At 50.1% G+C, this 26,347-nt stretch overlaps 1 protein-coding gene across 3 annotated transcripts in view; it reads left to right on the forward strand.

The window, feature by feature from the left end:
* Window positions 1-961: 961 nt before the first annotated feature.
* GATA4 (GATA binding protein 4) overlaps window positions 962-26,347 on the forward strand; it is a 64,107-nt gene continuing 38,721 nt past the window's right edge. The window contains exons 1-2 of one of the 3 annotated variants that reach the window (XM_084767112.1): window positions 962-1,217; window positions 25,185-25,724. The gene's annotated coding sequence lies outside the window, so the exon portion shown is untranslated. Of the gene's footprint in view, window positions 1,218-25,016; window positions 25,725-26,347 lie in introns of those variants that run through there. The other 2 variants (XM_084767114.1, XM_084767113.1) reach the window with 2 other exon arrangements.

Genomic DNA, 26,347 nt, shown 5'->3' on the forward strand with positions numbered 1-26,347 from the left:
GGCCTTCCCTCACCTCTCTTTCTCTTCAGCTTGTATTTTTTCCTGATGGATTCCTCCCCCTCCCCCTTCCCCCTCCCCCTCCCCCTTCCCCCTCCCCCCCTCCCGCCACCCAACCTGGCTTTTCAGTCCCAGGTTTTTGTTCCACATTTGGAGACCAGTAATAACCTGTCTGGATTCTTCCCACCAATCAGGGACTGTTTCAAGGACCCCAGGACTCTATGAACTGGGAAATGCATTAGCATTAACCTATGAAGGCATTGTGTTTATTCTTCTTGTTACTATTAAGACGGTTCCTCTGGGAGACACCAACTCCACAGGGGCCATCTACCCTGAGTAAAACCAGAGAGATCTGTTTTCCTGGTTCCCACGGCTCACTCTGCATTCCCGGGTCACTTGGGGGCCAGTGGCAAAGGAGTCCCACATCCCTAGAAGTATTCAAGCCAAGCAGACAGTCACCTAGCAGAAGATTCCTGCTCAGGGAGGGAACAATCCTCATTCTCTTCCTGTGCTAAGAAGCCACTGCTCATCACCCGCTTAGGACTCAACTGACGGGGAGTCCGATGCGATGCGGGCTCCGCCCTCCTTTGCTCCGTGACTTGGCCACCTCTTGGAGTTCATTCGCCTCACTCAAGGTCATGATCTGCACGTAGGAGGATCTGCTGCCCCTAGTGCTAACAAACAATGCTCTAAAATGTCCACTGCTTTTCACTGCCATACAAGACAGAAGAGAGGGGACTCTGCCCACCTGTAGGACCACTTTTCTAAGGGCAGCTCTGGGGTGCAGCAGCAGGTTCGGGGGAGGAGCATCTCCCTGTAAATGGTGATGTCCTAGGAGTGTTCCATCTGTGTGAAGGCCTTCTGCAGCCTCAGCAGAACCTCATTAAGGTAGATTTGTTTGTTTGTTTTTTTTAATATATAAAATAAAATAAAATTATCCAGCCAGGGCTTTATGCCTTGCCAGGGCTTACTTCCACTTCCACACATACCAACAAGAAAAAGCCAGCCACAGGGACTCGCTGAATTAATGAATCACTTCTCTTATCTATTTTTGCTGTTATCTAATTCTGAGAGGAAAGCTGGGAGCTGAGGGAGACATAAGCAAGCTCACAACGTCTCCCTCCCACCCAGCTGAAACAGGCTGGAATCTCTGGGCCTACAAGCTGATCCAGTCACGGGAAAGCTGGCCTCCAGCAAGCCTGGAAGAGCTTCCACCTTGGGTGAGTCACTTCCAAATGGCTCTCCCGGACAAGGGAAAGCCAGGAGGAGCTGTTGAGGGATGGAAGCCATAGGAGTACTGTGTGTGTGGCAGAGAGGAACCTGGGAAAGGGGGGAGGGAAAGGCTTCCCAGTCCAAGGCACCCACCCAGGCTTGGTGCGGTGAGAGGTGGGAGTTCTTCAGCCTTTTCCTAGAGGAAAAAGAATGGATTTTTTCAAAGACAGCCTGCTGAGGTTCTCTCTCTCTCTCTCTCTCTCTCTCTCTCTCTCTCTCTCTCTCTCTCTCTCTCTCTCTCTCTCCTTCCGATTCCATCTCTGTTATTCTTTCTTACAGTTGGCTGGCATTTTAGTTTCTCTATTTCCTGGTTCACTGCCTGACTCCTGTAGTTGGAAATTACATAGGTCCCCCCCACACTAAGGAAACCCTGGGGAGTGAAAGCAGTCTGACAAAAAGCAGAGGCCAAACAAGATTTAAGCTAGTGTTATTTGGGCCTTTTTTTCCCTCCAGCAAACCCAGATCTCATTGCTTTCCCTGGGATTCCCTATGCCCACCTGTGTCCTTTTAAGAACCACCCTGGAGAACTGAGGTTAGCCCTTCCCGGCCATGGCACAGGTGCACCTTGGATGCTTTGGGCCCCCGGAAAGTCTGTAGAAGATCCCCAGGGGCTGCACTGGTTTCTGGGTGAATGGCTCTTTCTGAATTTGCACCTCCTTTTCTTTGCTCAAGCAGGCCAAGGGTCAGCCAGGCGCTGTGTGGGTTTGATTTTTCATTGATTCTAGGGTCGGACTCCAGTGGGATAGAGGTAGATCCCTAAGGTATATGGAAGCAAGTGTGTCTTTTTTTTTTTCCCTGCTCACTCTATGGGGGGAGAAGCCTGGGCTGTTTGTTGCTTTTGCAGCTGCGTCAAACCTACCTCTCTTTCTTTCTCATGACAGGGGTGCTGGGTGGTGCACTTTGAATCCTATTTGTGGCAGAGAAGCTGAGGAAAGGGCTGAGCGAGAAGGCAGCGAGGAGGCAGAGGCAGTAGGCAGTAGGCAGTAGGCATCTTTGAATAAGGAGACCCCAGGCCTTGGAAGAGTGGCAAATAACCCGGGTTCTGCCAGGCCAGCAAGGTAGAGAGCTAGCTGTTCAGACCACCTCTGCTTGCTCAAAGGTTGACAACAGACATCTGGGCAGATTTTAAATAGCTGCCTTTCCTGCTCTTCTGGCGTTGGGCAGGATTTGATGTAAAGTGTCTAGGTTGCTCTGGTGCGGGACACATTGCCTCTGCGATGAGGTTGTATTCCCCTGCAGCTAGCATGAACTTTCAGCAGTAAACTAAAAAGCTGCCTGGAAACTTACAGGCCCCCACTTCCCCTGTATCGCAGCACCTCACTCAAGTTCCTTCTATTTTCATTCCCCTGTATACTCTCCAAAACTAAAAGAAATTTGAAGAGTTAGCTGGGGAAAGAATGGGGAGGGGATGCTTATATGGATTGGGGAAAAAAATGCTTATACTGTACACGGCTCCAAGAATTCTATGAGTTATGGTCGTTTGCCGTCCTTGTCCACACTGTTGTTATTGCTGTTTAGTGGTTGCAAGCGGTTCGTTTCTGCTATCTTTATTTATGATAAGTCAGTCTTGGATAAAAAGGTATTTGAAAGTCTCCTTTTAAGGGCTTATTGCCACCAGTTTCGTTCTTCTAGGAACGGGTTCCGAGCACGGTATTTGAATTTTTGGATCACATTTAGAGAGGTCCTCAAGACAGTTTTCTGCGATTGGCACGGGAGAAATATTGATGGGCTGCTCTCTCGGCCCCTGTTGTGTCTCTCGGGAGGGCCAATCAAATACCCATTTCCAAAGGCTTTCTAGTGCTGGTTCGTTTGCACAGGAAAGGAAGTCACGGTTTGCACCAGTGAAGTCTGGGGAGGTTCAGAGCTGGGAACTGCCCAGAGAAAGGGGTTCTGGGCTCCAGCCATCAATCTCCAATTGTCTAAACAGAGCGCTAAGTGGAGATTCGAGGCAATTATCCGGATAATGGGGGAGGGGAACTTTCACCTGCATTATCTGAATCGAAAGTGTGGTATAGGGGACAAATCCTTAGTGTTTTTAGGCCCTGGAGGTTCTCAGCGATCTAGGGAATTGGGACTGCTTTTCCGTAAGTTCTGGAAAGAAAAAAAAAGGGAGATCTCTAGAAAGGCTTGAAAAGCCATCCTGCGGCGGGGGGGGGGGGGGGGGGGGGGGTCGCCGCGGGACTCCAGGATCTCGAATGATAAAAGCCCAGAGCGGATCTAAGGTCAACAAACCCGGCGGCGTCAGGCTTGGGCCGAGGGATGGCAGCTGCGGGGAACTTCGCTCCTGCAAGTCAACTAAAAGAAAAGGAGCTTTGAGCTCCGATTCCGTGCGGCCTGGGGAGGGAGTGCAGGGCGCAGCCGGGAGAAGCGGCTGTGTCAAATGTCAGTCTGTCACAGAAAAGCTCGCAGGACCTAATCTGTGCCCGGGGGAAACTTTGCACGGTGTGCAAACATCCCCACAAGTTAGGCTTCGAAGGAACAGGAAGCGACGCTCTTTAAAGGAGTGGGTGCGATTTGGGGAGGGAGATGGAGACTCTCAAATAATATGACCGCAGAAAACGCCTCTGCACGGCCCAAAGAGACAGAATTGTCCCCAAATGAGAAAAATTACAAAGAAGAAAACTATATTAGTAATGTTGCCAAATTAAATCCTTGTTGCGTGGCAATAGGTGGCTCACAAACTCCTTTTGCATCTTTGTTTGGGTTCTTTTTTCCCACTCCCTGACCAAGGAAGAGAAAGATCGACATATGCCCAAAGAGGCTTGCATTAGCCACTAAATAACTCTTTTTTCAGAGAAAGTCTGCCCTCGAGGCGCCCAGACCCTGTCTCACAGCCCTCGGGGAGCACGGCCATAGAACCTGCAAACTGAGCTGCCTGGGGTTTGCTGGACCTCCCCACAGTGGGATGAGCTGTCGAGGCAAAGAGGAGCGAAGTGGCAGCGGCTGAGCAGGTCCCTTCCGCGAGGCAGGGAGGGCCCCCCAAACGAGGTTCGTTGCCACTTTCCCGCGCCAGTCTCACCGCTTAGCTCTAAGTGGAAATTTTGAGGCCCAATTGCTCGGAATGCGTTTTAACCAGTCTAGCCCGTTGGCGGCTCAAGTCCCTTGATTAGGGGGCTGGAGGGAGTGGCGAACGAAGGCAAAGCGGCTCGAGAATACTAGCGGGCCCGCTTCCTCACTCTCAGGCTTAGTGAGCTAGGAAGCTTGGTCCAAGAGCTAGGAACTCTTGTGACCAGCCTGGGCCACCGTGCTTTGCGCCCCAAACTCCTTAGCAGAACAAAGCCCCATGGGCCAGGTATCCTGGGACAGCAAGAAGAGCCGGCATAGCTGCGCCTACGGTCTGCAAACCCTCTCCAGGGGTCGCGTGTGAAACCCACGACCTTCTTTCCTTTAGCCGTTGTCCACACTATTCAACGGAGAACCTCGTAGGAAGCCTGGCCCCCATGTCTCCCTAGTTTGCTACTGCTGACGTGAGGACCCTAAAAAATGTCCATCCAGAATTGTTCGGTGGCAGCCCGCTGCCACAGAAAGGAGAGAAGAGAGCCGTAGGTTTAGAGGTGATTTAGGTCTGTGGTCGAGCAATTGCCAAGCTCGCCTCTCAAAAGTGTCCCCCAACTTGATTAATCTCAATACCCCCCATGGAAATCACACAGCAGAGGGTCTTAGCCACGCCGGGCTAGAAGCCGCTTTACGCATATTCATTTCCGCCTTTCTCCAGTCGATTTTGGAGCAATACAGAGGGAGTCACGATTAATACTTTAATATTAAGATTAAAGTTACAGGGCGGGATAAGCGGCCAGAGAAACTGGGCCTAGGGAAAATTCCTTCAACTCGCTTCTCGCGTCCGCAAATCAGAGGACTCTTTGGGAAGTCTGTGTCTCTTGAACTCCGCCGAATCTGGCTTTGTCTAGGAGAGCGGGATGATTTGGCATCTGCGTGTCGCCGCCTCCTCCAAGGGTCAGGGAAGGACATTGTCCCACTACTACTTTCTCCATTCGCTCCCTGTTTCTTATGAGAGAACTCGATCTTTGTGAAATGCCTGAGCAGAGCACCCCAGTACCTTACAGTAGCCAAAAGCTGGAATGGTGGCTGCAACCCGACTTCCACCCCACGGTAGCCCTAAGCAGCTACACGCCAGGCTCAGTGCGGCTGCGTGGGTGGGCGCCAGCGCCAGCGCCAGCATCCCTCCCAGGACCTAATACTGTTGTTTCGTTAGATACCAGAAAATGGTGCTTCTGCCTCCGCTTCCGACTTGTCATTCTTAGGGATGTATTTATTCATTCTGAGACACTCTCCGTTTTGCTTGGTTTTCCCATTTCCGGTTTCTCATCTCCCCCCCCCCACACCCACCCACACCCACACCCCTTCCTCTTCTTTCCTCCTTTCTCTTACTCTCTCTTCTAACTCTTAACCGGTTCCCCCATTCTTCCCTATCCCGCCCCCCAATTCTCACTCTCCTCTTCTAACTCAGGTCCAGAATTTTCCTATTCTGGCTTAATAAAAATTGTCTTCTTCAGGCCCGGCATGGTAGCCCATGCCTTTAATCCCAGTACTCAGGAGGCAGAGGCTGGTGGATCGCTGTAAGTTCGAGGCCAGCCTGGTCTACAAAGTGAGTCCAGGACAGCCAAGGCTACACAGAGAAACCCTGTGGTGGGGGATGTCTCCTTCACACACCGCCAGAAGTAGTGGTGCATGCCTGTAATCCCAGCACGTAGGGAGTCAGAGGACAGCCAAGCCTACATAGAGAAACCCTGTCTTGGAAAAACCAAAATCCAAACAAACAAACAAAATTGTCTCCTTCGCTTGTCCCGCTTTCTTCCAATTTGGCTCCTTTTGTTGTCACATTCACTTCCTGCCAACTGCCTCCAAATACACACCGGCTGCCTTTGCATTCCCCCAGGGATTTGACTGGGTCCTTCCACTTTCAATGGGACATCGCTGTCGTTAATCCTTATGATAAATTTGTTTTTAATTTTCATGTGTTGCTCTCTTGCATTGGAGAAATCAAAAGCCTTCCCATGATGGATTATTATTTCCATTTCCATTTCTGAATATCGAACTACAATGTAGCTAATTCGTTTTTTTCTCTTAAGGAGTTTCTGAAGCTTCTATGATAGCTTTCCAAAGGCTCCATGTATGATTTCCCGGCTCCCTGTCCCCCTAAAATTTGGGGCCAGATGCTTTATCCCACCACGGTATTTATTATGGCTTCCCACTAGCACAGGAGATTTTTACAGGAAAATGATAGAGAGAATAGCCATTCTTGTTCACCAGCTAAGATTGTATTTGCTTTCGGTTAGATCTCCGTGGTTCTATCAGGGTAATGGCAGAACAATTAGCTGTTCCTTGTAGATAAATAATGATTTTAAGTGCTTATTGTTTGCTTTATGTGGAATGTATTGCTAGATCATACATGAGCATTTTTACAGAATAGTCTTGATAATGGATGAGTCGTGCTCTCAGAAATTGACTGGAGGCAGGAAAAAAAATATCCTCTGAGTCAAGAAAAGAAAAACATTTTCTCTTAAGAAGGAAGCAAACAAACAAACAACCAGTAACTCCTAAAACAAACCTATAACAAACTTTTAAAAACCAAGGTTATTAGCCCAGCATGGTGTCTCCCTCCTTCAATGACAGCCTTTGTGGAGGTTGAGGCCCGCAGGGGCTGCTCCACGATTTTGAGGCCTGCCTGGGTTACAGATTAAGGACCACCCCCATCTCCAAAACAAACAAAAGGGGAGAGGAAGAAAGGCTACTGATGAGTAGAAATTTGGCATAGGAAACTCAGAAGGGACACCAGGCAGGAGGAGGAACACTGTGTCATCTCTCGTGATTTGAAACAGCAAAATTAAAGAAAGTTGGACCCGATACTAGGATCCTTAGACTCCGATGCTGGGACTCTTAGACCCCGTTCAGACAAATCACGAAAGGCCACTCGGGGAGAGGATGCCTCAAAGGGATTCTGGACCCTTAACGCCGCCACCAAACAGAATCTAAGAGTTCCTGTGTTGGTCTTACTGTCTAAACTACACGCAGATCCACGTGACCAGGAACTGTGGGGAGGGGGCTCTATAGAAGACTTGGGGTTTAGTTCTGGGGAGGCCAAGTGAAAGGGTCTTGGTGTTCCGCACTTTCTTAGCAACGTCTCTGGGTTTTTTTTGTTTTTTGTTTTTGTGCCTTCCTGGTTCCCCGGTCTTCGACCACTACCACCACCACCGCCGCTGGGGCTGGCTTCGACTCTGATAACGGAAGGGCTGCTATCTAATCTGGTCGGCAGCAAGAACAATCCATTAGCCCTCAGTATTTAGCATTCGTCCGGGGTGGGGGAGGATGGAAAGATTGTGCTGCTGCATCCCACTGCAGACTGGGTTGTGTGCCATTGGGGATGGGGGGGGGGGGGAACGAATGAAACAAAACTCTCGCCAATGAAACTGTGGTTCTGGGTACCGATAAGTCATATTTTCACCCATTACCTTACCCCTTTGAGTTGAAGGGCTAGTTTGTTCTTTTTTAAAGGGATCACACTTTTTTAAACACTCATGCTAAAGACGCGGTGAGGTTCCATTTTCCACCACGGTTCCTTGAGGCTGCAGGCACCTGAGTCTATCCATTCATTCATTCATTCAGCAACTCGTTCATTCATTCAGCAAACATTTGCAAAGCTTCAACTTCATGCCAAGCATTGTGCCTTGTACTGACAGGTTAAATTATTTGCCCAAGATGAGGGTTATGCTGACGACTGGGGCGGGACCCTAAATCAACTACTGCAATCCCATGACTGAATGTTTCTCCCCCCCCCCACCCAAGGCACACAAATCAGAGACGTGGGGAGTGGGAAGGGCTCCAGAGGTTATCTTGGTCAGCCTTCCATTCAATGCAAGAATTCCCTCCCCAGAATGCTAGGGAAGAGGCCCCTTACTCGGCCCTCCACCACCACCACCACCACAGGGAGCTAAGCACGGATTTCTGGGGATCCCTCCACCCCACCCACTTTGAAAGTAGCGCAGCAGTCCAAGGTCCTCAGCTGAGACACAAATCTAGGCTTGTTCTTGCCTAAATTCAGAGTGCCAATCCCTTTCTACCCCTGTGACTTTGAGCTCCCCCTGCCTTGTGCACCAGGAGCCAGAGGCTACAAATACTCCCACCCAAGTGCCACCGCTTTCCTTCTGTCTTGGAAATGGAGATTCCTGGATGGCTGGCACTGCCCCCTTGAGAAAGCTGACTTTCTTCAGTTGCCCACAGGGAATGGATGCTGCCAGGTCAGAGAAAACACTGGGCAGTAGCCAATGTCCAGAGCCTGGATCTAATGTAGCTCAGTGACAAGCTAAGTAACCTTGGAGAAGTTATTTTTGTAGCATATTCTAGAAATAAGATGCAAGAATGTGCTCAGTAGCTGAGCCTGCCACCTTTTCCAAAGATAAAATTGATCTCTATAAGTAGTCTAAGGTTACAAAAAACAATTTATGGGCAACAAAGAACATTCTGGAAGCTTTCCCGCCACTTTACTGGCTAGTTATCTTAGGCAAATTACCTAAAATCTCTGTGCTTCAGTTTCCTGTGTTTTAAAGTCCTTCTAAACTGAAGCCTCTTTGGGTTCCCAAAATAGTCAATAGTTGAGGGTAAAAAGCATTTGGCTGGACATTAATAGCCTCCTTGTTTTTTCTTTCTCTCTCTCTCTCTCTCTTTTTTTTTTAACTCTCTAAACTTATGGCTTACAAACGCTTCAGATATTGAATATGTTTAATAAGAAGCAGACATTTTCCTAAGTTGATGAACATATCTTTGACTATCTTATCCAAAACTGAGTGCTGTGGGATGCACTGTAGAAACCGTGGCTGAGGTCTGTTGGAAGGCAGCAGGTCAGTCCTCACGCAAGTCCCTGCGGTTCCTTGCCTACAAGAAAATGCAAAAACTTAGGACTTGACAATCCCACCTCAGAAGTTTAGTCAGAGGAACAAAAATTGATAGCAGCATGCATTATAAACATTTATAATTTATTTTGTAAACTGCTAAAGTCATAATATGGTTATTGTTGTATTTTCTTGACATATTCGGTGCTAAAGCAAAGTCTCATGGTAGTCTTTTATCATTTTTCTAATTGTTTGCTACCTATGGTATTCTGAGCCCCCTTTGTGCTAACTGTGTGCTTACCACTGAGCTCCAACTATTAAATTACAATGGATTGGGAACCACTCCTCAGGATATAAACTCCCTTGAGAGGCAGAGTGAGGAAGCATGTTTGGAATGGTTCTTTCTAGAGGAGTGGATATGAGTGGGGTTCTGTTGTTAGACTTTCTTCATTTTTAAATGAGTTATGATTGTGTTTGTTTCAATTTTGGAGGAAAAAAAAACTTTCGTGAAAATAATGAGGAGGGCTGAGCAGATTCTGAGTGGGCCAGGCAAAGGCTGTATAGGCCCCCAACTCAACTTGGTCAGACCATACAACAGTCCTGGATACTTCCTGCCTGCTGAGGTTGCTGCCTGAGGTGGTGATTTCTACAGAGCGCCTCCCCTCCGCCTGCAGGGAGGCTTCCCCCCCCCCCACCCCGGCCCTCCAGACAGTCTGAAATCTCTGCTGCAGCCTTGAGTTTCTGAAACTGAAAGCATTCTGTTCTTGTAACTTTTCTTCCAACTCACACTCCCTTTGCTGGCAGGAAGGTCTGAGGATGCCAGCCAGGTGCTGGGCCATCTGGGAAGCCAAGTTGGTTATCCCAGTCTGGGAAGAGGAGGAGAGGGTGCCTTGGGGGCTAGGGGAAGTCAGACTTTCAGCCATGGCCAAGAGGCCAGAGGTGTTCAGAAAGAAAGACCTTGGTGAAAAGCAGAGAATTACAGCCAGGACTCCAGAGACCAAAAGCACTTCAGGGTAACTAAGCACCAGGTGCTTTTTTTTTTTTTTTTAACCTTGAAATCATCTCTTAGCAATTTTCAGAGTCTGGCAGTCCTGTCATTCTGTAGTCAAACCATGGGAGGGAAGAGGAGAGCAGTGACAAAAAGAATGGGCAAAACCAAACTGCAGTGCAAACCCTACTTAACTAAGGGACGACGCTTCAAATGATCTTATAGCTGTTGCTTGAGTCAAATTAATGCTTGCAAAAGATGAAGATACAGGCAGCAGGTTAAACCCTTTCCTGGTCCCTTAATTAGCCAGCTGTACTGTAACACGCTAGGCGGTGTCCTAAAACACCACACCGATCTTTTTCTCCAAGTTCGGCCTTGATTCTCCCCGTGAGCAGATGATTCCTACAGTACTGCAGAACTTCAGGTTTCCGCAGTGTGGCTTCAACTCCATCTCGGTTCATCTCTTCCCATCTCTGCCAAGGGAGGCAGGACCCAGCCAGACACTGCAGTCATCATGGTCAGGCCCTCCCCTCTCCACAGCACTGGCATTGGGGGGGGGCGGGGGGGGCGGGGAGCTGTCTTGGAAAAAGAGTCTCACAAGGGCAAGGTCCAGACACTTTTGCTGACATCCCAATTCTGTCCTGTATTTGAGGAAAGAATCAAATCCACATCAGAAAGTGGGCCGTTTATATAACCCTGTTGTAGCAGAGCTGCCATGCCAGCAAAGGAGACCAAGAAGTGAGGAGAGCAAGGCCAGGTGGGGTTGTATCTACCCAGCCCTTGAGGAAAGCAACAACAAACAACAACAACAACAACAACAACAACAACAACAGAACAGAAAAGAGTACCTCATGTCTATATTTCAGAGCTGCTGGGTCTGTGAGCGTGACCCTGGCTGCTGTTCTCACTAAGGTGCCATTTAGCATTCAAAAGTGTCTCTTTCTATCAAATGGCCACAGACCTCAGAGAAGCTTCCTAGGCATTCAGTGTTTGTGTGATATTAAAATCATTTTCACTTCTAATCCAAAGAGAGCAAAGGACAATCAAAGAGCCCCTCTCCTGGCTCTGTCCGAGGGACTAGCCCCCACCCCCTCATCTCAGCATTGAGAATGCTACTGGCACTTCGGCTATCCAAGTGCTTCCAAGAATGTGTCATATTTGCCCCTCCCTGCAGCCCTCTGGAGTAATCAGTGTGGGTAGTACTGTGATGGTTGAGGAAACTGAGACTCTACTCGGGGGTTGTCCTGCCAAAGGTCGCATCACTAATAAGTAACAGAATTAAACTCTAATGCTTGCTTTAACTACCCCCAAGCTGCCTCCCCGCCCTCCATGATGCCCGGGATCAGATGGCCCTTATCAACTGCTTTGTAATTGCTCTAATAGGGATTATCAGGATCCCTCATTTTGCCTATCCCAAAATCATGCAGTTAGAGAACAAGCACAGCTCTAGGTCCTTAGGGCTGGTGGAAGCCTGCCCCGCCCCATCCCTTCCACAGGCGCGGCCTAGAGGGTTAAAGTGATCTGCCAAAGGTCAGACATGTGTAAGTGGAGAGTGACCAATATCATTTTTAAAAATTAGTCAAAAGAACTGCCTACCAAGCCCATTTTTATGGCTTATTTTAAGCAAGTTAATGAGTATACCAGGCACAGCTTTAACTCCCAACTGGGTAAATGCTGACACTCGTTTATAGATTGAGCAGATAAGTAGCAATAAGGAATTATTCATCTCTCATTTATCACCTAACCTCTGCAAGTACAAGTTATAAAGTGAAGCCAATAGCAGTTGCAGCCCCCAACACGTGGGAGGTGAGAACAGCTAAAACTGCACAGTCTACAAAGCTGTGCGTTTATAGTGGCCGAGGCCCAGGTGGTCCCCTGAGATGAGGAAAAGGAAAATAGCCAGGGATTTTATGTGCACTTCACAAACACGTTTTACTTATATTTTTGGTTGTGAGCCTAGCCTTTAAGGGCTGAGCCATCTCTCCAGCCCACAAACAAGTTTTAAAAATTAATCTTTTGGGGGTACGTATGCCATGTCACACACATGGAGGTCAGAGGTCACCTTGAAGGAGTCAGCTCTTCCTTTCCACTACGTGAGTTCTGCATATGGAATTCAAATGACCAGGCTTGGCAACAAATGCCTGTACCAACTAAACCATCTTGCCAGCCCAGGCATATTTCTTATACAGAGCTCTTATTTGGTTTTCATATGAACTCGGTAACTAATTCACTCTTCTAAGTGATACTGAGCACCTATTGCATGCAGAACACTGTGAGGAGTTGCATTATTAAACACCAACTGTTTCTGCTACCTTTTAAGTTTAATGAGATAGAAAGCACATACCTATAATCTCAATCCCATGAGCCTTTGGGATGACCTGCTTGTATAATGTCCCGGGTCAGCTGGAGTCAAAGGAAGGCGTGCCTGGGAATGAACAGGAGGAAAGAGAAGGCTGCCTGTCAAGTCTAGGGGAGACACAGCCTTGTGACCAGCCCTCTATCCCCAACAGAGAAACATGAGAGGAGGCTGAGTGACATCACAAATAGAAATGACACCATGTGGGGCTGGAGAGATGGCTCAGTGGTTAAGAGCATCAGATTGCTGTTCTAGAGGATGCGGGTTCAAATCCCAGCACCCGCATGGCAGCTCACAACTCTCTGTAATTCCAAGATCTGACAACCTCCCACAGACATACATGCAGGTAAAGCACAAATATATATAAAATAAAAAATAAATGTATTTTAAAAAAAGAAAGAAATGACACCATGAATTGATAGCCTCAGCCAAGAACCTAACCCCAAAGGCCATGAAACACCGACAGCCTGGGAGATCGCTGATGGAATCTGTCCGTTCATTGTTATCACATTTGGACATATGTTGAAAAAAAAACACGAATAAATCAACCGACAATTTGGGGAGGTGAGCGCTAATGAATTTGCACATGCTATTCAGGAAGCTAGCTCGCTTCTTTATTTATTAATATTTTATCAGTCCCAGTTCACCAATGGTGGACCTCAGGCCAAAAGTTCAACATCAATAACAGAGAAACCTGCAAATCCAGTGAGTGACTTTGCTCCCAGCAGCAGTAAGACCCCCACTTCAAGGCACCGCCACCATGTGGCTTTGTTCACTGTTCAGTGTGGGGCACTGTTCATGTCTTCAGGCATATGACCACTGACTCTACTGGAACAAGAACAGGGAAGAGATTTACCAGAAACTCCAGACTCCCTTGGCTCAGCAAATTCAAGCTACTGCGTATGCAGATGGTGAAAATACAAGTGCAGGGCGTGCTGGTAACTACATGGGGCAGCAGAGATCCACTGGGCCTGTCTCCGGTAACCCAGGACATTGTGTCACCCATGGATCAACAGTGAGAAGGAAAACAAGGCAGGCCCGGATTACTAAGCGCTAGTGACCTCCCTGTGCCCAGTGCCTTTTTTATGAGCACAGGAATCTACATTGATCCACAGGACTGGTTGGAAGAGAATCTAGAAACATAACGCAGGCCCAATATTAGAATGGCTTGTCCTTGGTCTAAGGTGGCATAGGATGCCCATGAGCCTTTACCAAGTCACCAAGCCTCCACCTGCCCACCTCCATGCCTTGCTGAGCAGATCACTGGGACAACTGTCTGTGAGGGATAAAAGCTAAACCAGGTTCCCTGGCCTTCAGGCCCATGTCCCTCTTGCCAGCCCTTTTCCCCTGGGCATTACATTAAAGTAAAGAGTATTCGCTCTTGGGATTTATTGAAATGAGAAGCAGGTTGATGACCACTGAAGACCCCCTAGTCATGGCCAGCTACAGGGCTAGCTGTGCCACCAAAATTTCAGTGACTCAAAAAAGTCTGTTAACCCTTTGGACGCTAATTACATTGTTTGGATTGGACGGAAAAAGCCAGGGTCCTGTCAGAGAGGCTGGCCCAGAACTGATCAGTGGGCCAAAGTATCTGGGATCATGTGACCATGACTAACAGGAGACTCTGGCTCAGTGGCATTGTTCCTCCACGAGCCTTTCTGAGCTGGCATACAGTGAGAGAGACCCTCAGGGTTGTTTCTGCTACACCTCTGACGGTGGAGGGTTGCTGGAGTTGAGGAATGCTTGCTCCAGTAGAGACCAAAGAGACCTTGCTGTCTTCACCTGCGGATAGACTTGTCTTTAGTTACTGGCCTATCTTATCTGTCATCTGTCATTGTATACACACGCATGAACAATAGTCATTGGTGTGGTGAGGGCTAGGCATCCCACGCCGCGGAATCAGCCTTGGCCGGGGGCGGCGCTGCAGAGCGGGAAGAACCGAGGCCAGGGCTCACTGGGTCGGGAAGGAAGCGAGGCCGGCGAGCGGGGCGCCAGGCTCGGCCTCCAGCGCCCCCGAGCCGGGCCCGGGGGCGCGCCAATGGGGCGCTGCCGGCGGCCGGGGGCTGACCTCGAGCGCCGGCGAGTCTGCGCCCTCCCACCGGCCTGCACTCGCCTCCCGCCGCCTCGGGTTAGGCGGCGGCGGTCAGCACGCACCTCATCAATAAGACCTGACAGGCCGCCGGCTCCGTAGCCATCCATCATGCCTGGCGGTGAGGGCGCTGGGCACGCGGGGCGGGAGCCACGGCCTCCGGGAGGCTCGAGATGCTCCGTGCTCGCGCCGCTGGGTGGCAGGCAGCGCTATTCTCTCTGACAGAGAATCTCCCCGTTCTGCTCCCCAGGACTCAGATTGCTTAGAAATGATCTGCGCAACCCACACATTGCATAGGTGGGGAAACAGAGGCCCGATCCGGTGCCGGCACATCTGGGGCCTCACGATTGTATCGAGACTGAAACTTGAGGCCAGCCTTCAGCTCCTCACCTGGGGGGACCCAGGTCACAAGCCATCCGCCACGCTGGCACTCGGTCCAGTCGTGACCTACGTGTGACAAGCGGAGTGGTCTAAGCCGCTTATCAGTAAAACACCTACACATTAAAAATAATACGTTTCTGGAGCTGGAGGTGCAGCTTAATGGGTAGAGAGCTTGCTTGGCATCCCGGAAGCGCTGGGTTCTATCCACAGCACCCTGCACTTGGCCAGTGGAGTCAGGAGGATAAGAATTTCAAAGCCTGGACTACATGAGACTCAATTTCAAGGGAAATGAAGAATTCTTTGAGTTTATTTAGCATTTCCAGTTTCGCACTCCTTTCCTCCCACGAAAGGGAACAGGCTAGCCCCTCATACTTATCTGTTCCTTATTCTGTTTGCAGGACTCGGTTCCTTACTGATGAGGACAGGTCGATGGTAGCAACTTGAGTTTGTCCTCACACCTGCAAAGCTAGCGTCGTCGTCTTCCCTAGCGCACAATCAGTCTCACCCCACCACAGAGAGCCTCACACCACAGCCCTGATTTTATTATTCAGGCCTTCGTAAGACAGTTAGAAGCTGGTGTGGCCCCATAGGGAGCCTTTCCTTTTCTCCCCTCTCCCCTCAAATGTGGATGGGCCAGGGTGTTTCAGCTACAGACCCCAGTACCCATTTCACTACTCTCTGTGTCTCTGTCTCTCTCTGTGTGTGTCTCTGTCTGTCTGTCTGTCTGTCTGTCTGTTTCTCTCTCTCTCTCTCTCTCTCTCTCTCTCTCTCTCTCTCTCTCTCTCTCTCGTTTTTTGAGACAGGGTTTCTCTGTGTAGCCTTGGTTGTCCTGGACTCGCTTAGTAGTCCAGGCTGGCCTCAAACTCACAGCAATCCACCAAGCCTCTGCCTCCAGAGTGCTGAGATTAAAGGCGTGTGCACCACCACTGTACGGCTGCACTACTCTGTTCTTTTCTTTCCCAGCTCACCTTTTATTTCCCCACTGCTTGGTTAGCAAGCCCTCCAGAGGCTTGGATGAAGTACCCCAGCCCAGAAACTGACCAAGCCAAGACCGCTTCATTTCTAACAGGGGACACAATGTTTTGTGGAGCTTGAGGTTGTCTTGGATACAACTTTTCATAAACTTCCCCTGGGTGTAATGACAGTGGCAGGGCATCCTAGCACAAGCAGAACTACAGACCCACCTCGGGAGGCAGGACATCGTCTTGTACTGGAAAAGGCTGAGCTCCCAGTGGTTTTTTCTTTGTCTTATTGAGCACCCCTAGCAGGTAGAAAACCTGTTAGGCCCTCAAGCTTTGAACTTGCCTCACACAGAACTTGGCTGCAGGGGTGGGAAAAAAAAGAGTCTTGCTGACTGTCCAGGCTTCCAAGCCCCAGTGTACTTCTCCCAGGTAGCCCAGGGGTTGCTGGCTTCGGGACTTTGGGGAAAGTGAGTCTGCAATAGCAAGCTTCTCAAGCGGCTAGGGTAGGATCACACCAGCTGCTGTGTTACCCTCTTCTGTACAGTCTTCTATGAAATATGTGTGTGAGGTGTGTGTGTGTGTGTGTGTGTGTGTGTGTGTGTGTGTGTGTGTGTATTGGATGTCAGTGTCCCCCTGTAGCCAGCTCTGTGCAGACAGGATAAGCAATGGGTGAGGACCAAGGCCAGAGTATGCATCCCTTAAAAAGAAGCCCAGAGCTTTCTGTGTATCTAAATCACTCTTCTGGAGTGTTGCAAGTGGGAGTCAAACATGTACCAGGGGTGTAAAACTCCCTGGAGACCGCGAACAAGGCAGAGGGGAAGAGGCACTGAAGAATTTTATCTCGCCTCCTGAACACTCTTTCTTCTGTTTTTTACTGTCAGATTTATTGGCATATGCTCTCTAAATTGTAAAGTTATTCCTTTTATTGTCTAGAGTGCTCTGTGTGTTGGCAAAGACCAATACAATCACCATGTCGGAACAGCCTGAATACTGCTCCTAATTTTCTACCTTTGATATACCCTCATGTGATGCTCCCTCGCCCTGTGGCCCTGGCTGACTCTGATTTGTCTTTAGCCACTACGGTTTTGTCTTTTTCCAGAATATTCAAAAGAATATATATTCAAAAGATATATATATTCAATATATATATATTCTTTTGAATCTTCTTTCATGGTATTAAATGCATTTCAAATTATCCATGTCCTTGGGTGTAGTTGTAAATCATTTACTCCTGTTGCTGAACCCTATCACATCACACAGTTGGACGTACAGTTTGTCTGTCTCCCACTTGAGCTTCCCAGTTTGGAGTAATTATGAACAAACTTGTAGGTTTTTTAAAAAGATACCAGTGATACCTTTTGGTCCATGAAAGAAAACACTGAGAAGCTGGGCATGTGGCTCAGCTAGAGCATGTGTGAAACTCCGAGTTCAAAGCCAACTCAGATAAAAGAAACTGGATGAAGCAGCCCACCCTGGTAATCCTAGGACTCTGAAGGTAGTAGCAAGAACATCAGAAGTTCAAGGTCATCCTCTGTCCTCAACTACATAGTACATTTGAGGCCTCCCTGAGCCACGTAAGATCTTGTTTATTATTTCTTAATTAAAGGCACACGCCTTTAATCCCAGCACTCATGACAGAGAGGCAGGCAGATCTCTTGAGTTTGAGGCCAGCCTGGTCTTCAGAGCAAGGTCCAGGACAGCTAGAGAAACCCTGTCTCAAAACAAACAAACAAAAAACAAAACAAAAACAAAAAATAAATGCATAAATAAATAGAATAAAGAAAGCTCATCCTACTCCATGGTGGCCCTGCTTGACAACCTTCAAAAGAGGGAGCAAGAATGGCACAGTCCCTAGCAAAGGCAGCTAGTGGAGGAGAGTGGGGGAACTAGCTTTGGAGCAAACTAGTCCCCCCAGTGCATATTCAGAAATTAATCTCGCTTAACTAAGGGCATATGAAAGTCACTAGCTGCTCTGTACTTCTCCACCCCGCCCACTGGAAAGCAGAGTGGGCATCAGGAAACGGGCATCTCTGGCAACATCCTGGGGGGCAAATTTGGATCCTGTCCCTCTCCCCAAGGAAAGGTCCTACTCTCTCTGTTGAAATGGGAAGAAGAGGCTGCTGCCTGGAGCTGGGTACTTTTCTCCGGGAGCTGAGTGCCTGGGTACCCATTTCACTCGCGGTTTCTTCGCTCCTTGGCTATTCTCCCTTCAAATCTTTGCGCCTTAGAAATTTGTCATTCTTCGAGGCCAGCCTGGTCTACAAAGTGAGTCCAGGACAGCCAAGGCTACAGAGAGACCCTGTCTCGAAAAACCAAAAAAAAAAAAAAAAATGTCATTCATTAGCTTCTTTGGGGAAGAACTCAAGTTTTAAGGAGAGTGCACCCTGTCCCTCATCTAAGCAACGAAGGAAATGTTGAAACTAGCCATGAAGCAAGTGCCAAGCTTCTGTCTGAACTGATTCAGTTCTGAAAACTGTAAGTGCCCAGTGGCAGCAGCCAGAACCCTAGTTCTCCGGAGCGTGGAGCCCAGTTCTTCCGGCTCGGCTTCACGCTCCCTTTCTACCTTCTGTGACCGCAAGGTGCCGGCTATTTCCCGACTGAGACACGCTGGAGAGGAGAAGGAGCCGCCACTCTAAGGGCACGGGCTGCAGTGGTGGAAAGTGGATGGACGTGCGCTTTGTTGCTAGTCCTTCAGTGGGAATCAGGGCCAGCCTAGAGGTGAGCGGTCTCTAGAGGGGACAGAGTTACCTCCAGTCCGCTCGCTCCGCCCCGCCCCCCAAACCCTTTAGCTTGGTGCCGGGCCAGAGTTGGAGCTGGCGGTTCAGACGCTGTTTTTGCACTTGGGCTTCGGGCTTCCTTGACCCTTTCCTGTCTCTCTGGGGCCGCCACGTAGCGGCGCCTGCTTGGGCGTCTTCTCTGGCTCCGGGTCACCTCTGGCTCTGCACGGGTGAGGTGAAGGGTGCTGGGGTCGGCAGGCGTTCTTTCCGGCCACCTCGGGGTGAGGGAGGAGCCCGCCTGTGAGGAAGTAGGTCCAGGCTGGTGCTGCCCCTGGAGTCTCTTAGGGTCTCCCCTGGTGTGTGCTTGTGCTGAGAGTCCCTCAGGGGGAAGTGCCGGTGTCCAGTTGTGGAGTCTGAAAAGAGAAGCCCAGCAGTCCTGTATAGTCTTGTCCTGGGTTGGTTCCCTCCCTTAGCACCTCTGGCTGGCTCTGTATCTTTGTGTGTCTGAAGACCCCACCACCATGTCCCCACACACTGTATCTGCCATTTGACATTCTATTTGATAGATAGAATTTTATAGACAGATCCTTCATTTTATGGGAAGGATCTAGCCAAGACAGCCCCAAGTTTCCACCCCTGGAAGTTCTGGGCACAAAACAATGTCCAAGAATAAATAAAATGCACCCCACCTTTTTTTCCCCCCTCTGTGCAGCCCTGGCTGTCCTGGAACTCGCTCTATAGACCAAGCTGGCCTTGTATTCACAGAGATCTGCCTGCCTCTGCCTTCTCAAGTGCTGGCATTAAAGGCCTTCACAACCACCTCCCAGCTGTACTCCATCTTCTTTTGGCTTTCCCTAGCCTTATAAGCCCTAGACCTCATACCTTTCCTCCCCTCCCCAACTGCTGGTCTCTGCCTGCTTTATTTCTGTCTCTCCCCATTTCTCTCCTTCCTCTTCTGTCTGTCCTCCCCACTTTCCAATTTCCTCCCTGTATTGGTGTCTGACAGTCCCCTTCCCTCCAGGATGTATGGATCTGGGCCTTTTGAGGTGTCAGAGCCATGCACCCAGCAGCACCCCCTCGGTGGGCTGCCTCTCTAAGATCTCACCACCTCCCTGCCAGTCATGGCTGCATTGCTGCCTGAGCTGGCTTCTCCAACTGGCTTCCAGGATCCATGCGATCCACACCCAGATATCAATTCTTTTAGCCCATTTTAGGGAATAATCTAGATGGTGGGCAATTCAACATTATAGATCTGTGCAACCAGATCTGGATTAGTACTCTGCAGATGTGTCTTCACTTGGCCCCAGGGACCTCCTCTGTGACCAGGTAGGAAGGCCATGTACCTACCACCCGTGGACCAAACCATTTTAAAAAGAGCTTTGTGCTCCCCCAGGAGCACCAGAGATGCAATTAGCAGCCCCTATTGCCTGGTGGTGCGTGGCTTTAGGAGGGAAAAAGGCAGAGCCAGGGCAGGGCAGATCTATGTGTTTAAGGTCAGCCTGGTCTGTATAGGAGGACTCTGCCTCTAACAAAATAAAACATACAGACCTTTCTTGCAAATTCAACTATTCAACAAATACCCATTGAACACTCTCTGCATATCAGTCTTGGTTTTCACCTCACCAAGCGTACTTTCTTGGGGATAAGGGTTATAGGTCATGTGAAAATGTGTGCCAGAAACTACAGACAAACGAATTTCTAACTTCAGGAACAAACGACCTATGGATAAATCAAATGGATGTTTAATAGCACCGTTGGGAATTAATTGATGGTGCTCTGTTTCTGGGTGTTGTGCTAGTCCTGGGTGACTTCAACAGTATGAATGAGGAAGAAGGAGGTCCCACACATGAACGAATGCAGTGCTAGGTCACCAAGAGTGATCTCAGAGGTGGCACCTTAGATCTCCAAAGAGACTGGCCCCTACAGACAGCAGTCTGAGGCGGTAGTCTCAGGAGCCATTGGCCACGCTTCCGGGGAACTCCAGAAGTAGGCAACTCCCTTTTTCTACTTTCCTGATGGATGCCCTTCCTTAAGGAAGGGTAAAGGAGTCCTTGGGGGAAGCCATGGGCGAGGGCGGGGGTGTCAGCAAGTCTATTTCAGGACTACAGCTCTGGGGTCCCAGACCCGATGGCAGGCGACCTTGCCAAGACTGGGACTCCTGACTGACGATCATCCTCCTCACCGGCAAAGCCTTGGCGTTGTGTACAAACTCAGCAAAAAATTTTACACAAGGCTTTTCAGAGTTTCTTAAATTATGAGATAGAAACAGTTTTGTTCTGAATTGATTTTGAATTTTTAAATGTTAGACACTCTCGATAAAGGAAATGTAGAGATTAAAAAAGCAAAATGTCTGTTACAAAAAGTATTTTATCGCTGCTTTTAGAATATTAAGAAGATACCCAGATCTAGCCAATAGACAGGACATTCTCCACAGTTGAGTGGAGATTGGGGACTGACTTTCACACGAACTCTGGTGCCACATATTTGACCATGTCCCCTGGATGGGGAGGCCTGGTGGCACTCAGAGGAAGGATAACAGGCTACCAAGAAGAGACTTGATACCCTATGAACATATACAGGGGGAGTAGGTCCCCCTCAGTCACAATCATAAGGGAGGGGAATAGGGGGAAAGCAGAAGGGAGGGAGGAATGGGAGGGTAGAAGGGATGGGATAACAATTGAGATGTAATATGAATAAATTAGTTAAATAAATAAATAAATAAAGAGTATTAAGAAGATGAGATTGGAGACTCACACATTTTACAACCTAGAATTTGAATCCCAACCTTTCTGTGTGATTTTTAAAATGATGGTAACCTTTGTCTTCCTCATTCTTGATTCACAATGTTGTTTCCCAAAGAAAAATAAGATGGGAGAGTGACTTGTAATTTAGAAATGACTGTAAAATATGCCACTAACTGGCCTCCAGACTGGAAACTCCAAGACATCTGTGAGGAAGGTACAGCTTCATTTTGTAACACTGAAGAGTTATTTAGAGCAAGGCTGTTAGAAAGGGTTACTTCCTCAAGATCCAACCCTGGCAAATGTAGGGCTGCTTCTGGGGTTTGTATGAACGGGGAATTCATGTTGGCCCAGGGCTGAAGGAAGCGCGCAAGTGTGCATGGGGGGGGGGGGATAAAGAAAGAGAGAGGGGGAGGGAGAGAGAGGGAGGGAGGGAGAGGGAGGGAAGGAGAGAGAGAGAGAGAGAGAGAGAGAGAGAGAGAGAGAGAGAGAGAGAGAGAGAGAACAAACACCCACGTGGCCTTTCAGGTTAATTGGTTCTTTATTTTTCCTTGAACAAGATGGGATGCGACCAACTACTCCGAATTTTCTGATTTGAGCCCCGGTGCTTGTGAACAGAATCTCACAGTGGTGGCTGACAGTCATTGAGGGAAAGGAGGTGGTGTCTGTGGTGCCAGGCTCCGCTGGGGAGAATGGAAAGACCCAGTAAGGGCAGGGCACAGCATTCGCTCAGTGCGGGTCACTTTGCACGTCTAACCCAATACCTTTGCAGGCCCACAGAGGCGCAGCTGCATCCCGGGTGTGCGTTCTATGGGACCAAGGTGAACTTCTGTAGTCTTCTCTCTGGCTCCCGTTTCCGATTACAGGACACTGGAAATTGTCCAAGCTCAGGAGCCTTTCCGGAGTTCGTTTTTCTCTCACTGCATGGCTTGAGAGTTGATTCCCACCAAACTGGGGGGTGGGAGTGGGTGGCATCTGCCTCCAGAAAAGCTGACAATGTGCTATCAATGTTGTCCAAATTACACAAGTCCCAGAGGGCGTACACTGGTGCCCAACTTGGTGGGGGTAAACCTCGCTTGGTCTCTGTGTGAAGTCCAACATCTGCTGTTTATTTTTTTCCTTCGAGAGTCCCAATTCTTCTGTACGTTGTGTTCAGCCTACAGTTTCGTTTCTGTTAGCTTGGAGATAGGCTTAAGTCTCCGGATCCTTCATGGAGGAAGAAATGAAATTTATTCTTTCATTCTGCAAAGATTGTTTAGGAGTTCTGCTCACCTAAGTCAGTCTTATTGCGGAAAACCTCAGACCTATGGCTGGGTTATTAGGTGCTCCAACCTCCACCCTGAGCAAAAAGATCTAAGAAGCGTGAAGGTGAGCCTGGTCCGTTCTGCCCATAGACCATGGGAAATGAGCAGCAGAAAGGGGGGCGTGAGTGAGCTTGGGCCACCCTCACCGGGCTATCCCAGTGACACCCTCCTTTAAAACAGCTAAGTCTGGACTTCAGTGTGCCAGGGCCCCCTCCCCCAGCAGCCTCCCTAGTCTGAGCGGAGCCTGGGAACTTCTAGAGGCTGCCGATAACCACCCCCCACCTCCCCAGCTCCAGCCTGTAAGGCCTTGAAATGCTCCTCGCTCCTGGCAACGCGTCGAGGTCGCCTTGGTCCCTCTGTTTCCAGCAGAGAAAAGGAGCAACTGAAAGGCGAGAGGCAAGAGAGGGAGGAAGGGAAGGAGAGAGGGAGGGAGAAAGAAAGAGGGAGGGAAGGGGAGAGGGAGGAAACGACGGAAAAATCAAAAGCGCCCAAGAAACAAGTCTGGTTTGACTCCCAGCCCACACACCGGGCGAGAAATTTGGTGTGTGGGTCCCAACGGGTGGAGGCTAAGTCACAGGAAGCTGAAACAAATGTCTCTGTCCCAGGCGCCTTACAGAGTCAGGGGATCGTCTTGGGCCTTGCGCTCTGAGCTCTCCGCCCAGCAGGAGATGCCTGCTGGAGACCTGGAGAGGAAAAGTGAACCAGGAGATCCCTGGCTGTCTCCAACAGCAAGCAAGAGCTAAGAATTGTTGGTGTGCGTTGTTAAAAGACCCACTGTTTAACAACCACATTGAACAAAGCATCCCTAGTTGGGGCATCTTCTTTGTAAAATGTTAGAACCTTTCAGCTAAGGATGGAGAAGGCTAGCTGCAGGACACCACCTTGCTAAGGCTCCTCCAGCAGAGAATGGCGCCTGGCAACAGCCAGGGACAAGGCCAACTCGGAGAGGTATCATACGGCCGCTCCCTGAGACACTAAGCCTCGGCTTCGGCTTCGTGTTAACAAACAAAACTGGAAACGCTAAGTCTGACTCACAAGCTTAACACATTTTAATCTATGAGGATCACTATATGGAGGGAGAGACCGAGATACACAGAGAGACAGACAGAGACAGAGACACACACACAGAAGGAGGAGAGAGAGAGAGAGAGAGAGAGAGAGAGAGAGAGAGAGAGAGAGAGAGAGAGAGAGAGAGAGAGAGAGAGAGAGACCAAGACTTTGCTTCCATGGAGCAGGGGTAGCTGAGAAGTCCTTGAAAATAAAGCAAGGATCACACCATTCTCTGCGGTCCTCTGAGAGTCTCAGATTCAAGTTTGTCCAGGGAGGGGATCTCTGATGCCCAAAGACAGCCCTTGGGATGCCCAGAATATGGTCCCTAAAACTTTACCAGACCTCTAACTTGCAGCGCCTGATTCTGCCTGGCACTGTTTAGGATGGGTGGGAGACTGGAGAAGAGATCCCAGTCATGGAGCTCAGCTTCTGGGATACGAAAGGACTTAAGCACCCGGGGTGCGTGACTCAGTCCAGAGCGAAGGCCTTCAGCAGCTCGGCACCCTTGGCGGCCTCAGTTTTCTCTCCTCCTAGTCTAGGGCCGCTCTCGGCCTTGGGCTCCTTTGGTTTAGAAAAGAGAATTCCCCCCACCCCACCCTACCCCGCGCAGCCGCCCTCGGTCCTTCCTCTGGGATTTTCCTGAGATCCCCACGGCTTGGCCAAAGTCCCACGGGTTTTTCCTTTCAGTCCGCTTCGCGTCCATGCCTATCCCAAGCACCTGGGTTGCCTTTGCACTGGCCCGCCGTGGCAATCTGCATCGATCTCCAAACTGCAGGAGCGGGTGACATCCTGAGCCTTCTCTAGCAGCGCCAGTTTCTTACCGGGTGGTATTCCAACCCCCTCCTGACCCCTCTAATCTTGTACGAAAAACTCGTGCTAAGGAGAGAGACGTGGCCTTAAAAAAAAAAAAAAAAAGTTTAGCCCAAAGCGTGAGAGCCCCAGCTTGCTGTTATCTGGGGCTGAAGGCTGTGGTAATCGATGGGTTATTTTTACGCGGTAATAGGGCCCTGTGATTGCTCTATTAACCTTTAGACCTGTCTGAGGGACTCTCCCCTCACAGCCCCGCTGCGCCAGGGCCTACAGGCACTGACGCCAACTCCAAATTCGGGTCTGACACCCTCCCTGCCCCCAATCTAGGGAGGGCACTACAGCCCCTGCCTGGATGGGCTTGTGCCGTGAAGAACAGGCTTCCCAGCCCCCACTTTGTCCATTTGATTGAACCCCAGGCGCTGAGTGCTACGGGGAGAACTGGGACAGATGAGAAGGGACAGGAGGCCGCAGGAGTTGGAAGCAGTGTAGCAGGGGTGCGCGTTTTGTTTAAATACATAAACTCCCGGGCTAGTGGCGCGTTCTCGGCGCCTTGCAGTCTCCGCCGCCGACTGGTGGGAAGGAGAAAAGGACGCTTGCGTCTCTAGGCACGGACCTTAAGGTCCAGTTCAGGTTTTAGTGCCTCCTGACCCTCTCCGAATCGCATTTCAAGGGCCCGGTGGTAGATCCGAGGCTGGCCAGGCACGCCTGGTGACCCAGTGCCCCACCAGCGCGACCAGGAGCCCAGCTCTGGAGGTCACCTTCCTCTCTGCCAGACCCGCCCCTTGCCCACCGCGGCTGGACGTGGACCACTGACGGTGGGGAAGAAAGAGAAGAAGCACCATCCTCGGCAAGGGCAGCAGACCTCAAGGACTTCGGGCAGAGCCTGCCGGGCGCCCATACTGAGCGCTTTATTTCCCGAGATATCCGAGCGCCTGGACTTTGCCTGCCGGGGGAGCTTTGGGAACAGCCCCGCTGGCGGAGGCCAGGCGGAGGTGCTGCCTGGCCGCGCACCCCCCGCCCCCCGCCCTTGCACGTGACTCTCTGAGGCCAGTCAGCGCTGGCGATCACAACGCGGGGCCCGGGGAACCGCGCCGGGAGCAAGGGACAAACCGGAGGCCCCGCAGAGTGGCCACCGGAGGCTCCGCCACTGCTGCTGCTCTGCGGGCTCCGAGAGATCGCGCCAGCTCTCCGAGCAGCACAGGCTGGCCAGGTAGGGTTCTCGGACTCCCTGATCTTTTCCGGGGCAGGCGAAACTGAGGGTTCCACCGCCTAGTTTACTTGGAATAGGGAGGTAGGTTAATAGGAAAGGAGCCGCTGGTCACTCCAGTGGCCCCAGATTGGCTAAAGACTATTCCGCTTTTGACTTTGGCCTAACAAGGACTTTAAATCGAGGGAGACTGATTAGAAGAAGAAAGAAAGAAAGAAAAAAGAATGGGTGTTCTTGAGGTGCTTTTGGATTGTTTAGGGGGATCCTGAACACTTTTAATCTGCCCTGTTTGTAGACTCTCCAATTATGCTTTGCACTGCACAGGGCCCGTGTAGCCTCTCTGGCCAACTGACCTGGGACAGGCCGCATAAGCCCACACTTTGGTTGGGGATCGTTCTCTGGCCTGGCAATGTCTAGTGGCAGGCAGCAGTGGGACCTGGGGGTGGGCTGGAGGTGCTCAGAGGTAGGCTTGTTGGCCTACAGACCCTTTCTGCGTTCTAGCCAGCCTCCTCGACCTCCAGCCTAGGACCCGGGGACTGAAGTGTGCAGCTTACAGCTAGCTAACTAATGCCCACCCACAGTGCCTAGGGGTGAAAGCGGCCCCAAGCCGAAACTCTGGCGGACAG

The sequence above is a fragment of the Acomys minous genome (assembly GCF_964271855.1).
Source record: "Acomys minous genome assembly, chromosome: 18".
Classification (NCBI taxonomy): domain Eukaryota; kingdom Metazoa; phylum Chordata; class Mammalia; order Rodentia; family Muridae; genus Acomys; species Acomys minous.